This window comes from Halictus rubicundus, chromosome 5 (genome assembly GCF_050948215.1).
Source record: "Halictus rubicundus isolate RS-2024b chromosome 5, iyHalRubi1_principal, whole genome shotgun sequence".
NCBI classification, from domain to species: domain Eukaryota; kingdom Metazoa; phylum Arthropoda; class Insecta; order Hymenoptera; family Halictidae; genus Halictus; species Halictus rubicundus.
Window position 1 is genome coordinate 6,638,964 of NC_135153.1, and position 2,785 is coordinate 6,641,748.

The following is a 2,785-nucleotide window of genomic DNA, read 5'->3' on the forward strand; positions in this document are numbered from 1 at the left end:
AATCACTTCAATACAATTGTAACGTACAAAATGTGTTTAAACAACTATCCAACATAGGATCTTAGAACACAAGGTATAATATTACGAATAACTTCTATGGAATATACATTTGTACATATTTTTTTATAACAAGACTTTCTTTGAGGAGAAAAAAAATTAAAATAACCCAGGAATATCGTCACACCATTTTCAACTTGTTAAAGTAATTCCAGAAAGAATGAAATGTCTCAGCATTTGTCTCTTGCAATTACTGCAGAGTATTTTTACTTTCCATAAAGACCCAGTTATAAGATGACCCGCTGTCCGAGAGTCAACAAAATTGTTATCTGAAAATGAAACCGGATGTGTTTCATTTCCAAAGACTTAATTAAAAGTGCCAAAATGAGATATTAAAATTTCAATTGATTTCGCAGTTCTCAAATGACGGGTTCTAATATTCTTAATTTAAAATTATTAAGATTCTAAGGATGCAAACATGAGAAATTATTTACCAAAATTATCTCTTTGAGTATATATTATTTTTAAAATATTGCTAAAAATGTGGGTAGCACGTTCTCGTTATTTTGATAAATTAATGCAAAATAGTCAGTTTTAGTGCTCCGTAAACCTAGTGACAAAATGGCGGCGAACCAACTTCTTCTAGTTCTTCTAGTTCCTCAGCTACCGAAGAGAACTTCGAAGGGAAAGGGAGAAAATATTGTGTGAGAGAAAGGGTTCGGCGGTTTGCAGTGCACGCGTCCCTTTTTCCAGACGATGGTTTCCAGCCTCCGCTTGTTCCCGTTTTTTCCGACGGCGCGAAACGCGAGCGGAAACGCGGCCTCGCGCCACAATGCGATCCGCGCCGCAGCTCATGCTGCTTTGGCTGAATAAAAGAAAAAAGAAAAAATGGAGAGGGGGCGGTAGCATTTTTGTCAGTCTGGACACGTGTTCCGTCGACGAGGCACCGGCCATCGTCGCGTTGGTCCCGGTTTGTCGCGCGTTTGTCGCAGCCATCTGCGCCCATCGCGACACACTCCCATGTGCTCGATTAACCCTTTTGCCGAGACACAATTTCACCGACGACGGGAATCTTTCGTTGTATGCGTGGCGATGACCACATGTTGATCGCTAGACAGGATCTCTACTCAAATTGCCATTTTCAGGGGCCGTTTTATGAAAATCAGAAAAGAAAAGAAGTCTGAGTAAGAGATTTCTTATTCTAAGTGGAATTGTTATAATTAATTATCAACATATTTACGCTGGAAATTCAAGCATGCATTATAATAAAAATTGCACGAGGTCTTAATCAATTCAGTCGTGTCATTTTATGAAGCGACACGTGTCCGCCATTTTTAATGGACGGTAGGTTTAGGTGTTAAGACATGTTATTAACTGATAATTGCTCCTTTATGAAATATTGGAATAATTTAGGAAGGTCATGGACTCTTTGAATGGTCGCTCTGCATAATAAATTGACTATAGAATTTATTTAATTAATAATGATATTGATTCTTTTTGCAGACAAAGTAGAAATGAATGTTCGAGCCCTCGTCTAACTGAAATTGCAGTAAAAAATTATAAACGTAGAGAGTGCATTATTATTATTTATTTTTCTGTTCTTATCAAACTGGAAATTGATTAAGTAAATAAAGAAATATTGCCCTGGCTGATCAAATACTTTTCACAGTGGTTATAATAAGTTTCTTACAATATTGTTCCAGTTTCGAGTACTTTGTTATTAACATAGTGAATTTTGGCACAGAAGAGCAAAAGACAGTCGAGTTACATAAACAAGTGACAGATTAAGCGCAATGAGCACAAAAGATGGAGCTGCATATAATGGACAGTGAAAATAACGTAGCCTCATCATTGCCCACCAGTTTTTGCATTTCGATGACGGGGTTTTGGTCAATTTGTCTCCCGTTCGCGACCTCGATTTGCAAGATCGTGCCTCCGTTTGGGTCCACTGTCTCCCATAATTCGCACGATTTTTCGGAGATTGATTTTCCACAAAAAAAGGGGCAATTTGTCACGTTCGTCGGCTGTCACGCTGTCTTATTCGATTTAATGCCTTAAAAACGAGATCTCGACAATAAAACTCTCTCCGGGCCGTCAGAGAAGTCACGTAATAAAGAATTAACGAAATGACCAAGACAAAATATAACAAAGAAATATTTACAAATAACAATAGCCTAGGATATTTCGTACGCGACAACCTAATAAATATAAAATTTCAGAAAAGATCCTCGAGTGTATTGCTTCGCACTTTAATCTGAAAAAGCGTATTTCATTCGCAATTTTTTCTTTTTTCAACGAATTGGAAAGAAATGGATTTCAATCGAATTGTAAATGGACTCGTCGAATCGGACAAATTAAATATTTACAGGAATTTTCACCGAATGCATCATACCAGAGACATCAGAGAGAAATGAAACGTTCCGCACGAATTTTAAATACAGTAATGTCTCGATCTAAGTCAGAGCTACACGATCTTAGTCAGGTCGCCCATCCCCTCCACTTGGGGGCATACCCCGCGAGGGGCTGAGAAGCTCGAGCTGCCTCGGTCGCCGTGTAAATTGTAAACGTGCGGCGTCATAAGAAAATAGTAGCCCTACACGATATATGTCACAGCGGTGTCAAGACATTAAATAGTGAACAGGAATTTTAAACGAATTTATTAAATTAGAGACATTGAACATCTCACAGGAATTTTAAACGGATGCGTCAAATCAGCAACACGAAATATTTGACATGGATTTTAAACATTATAAAATAATTTAAAGCAATGAATAAAATCAGAGGAGAA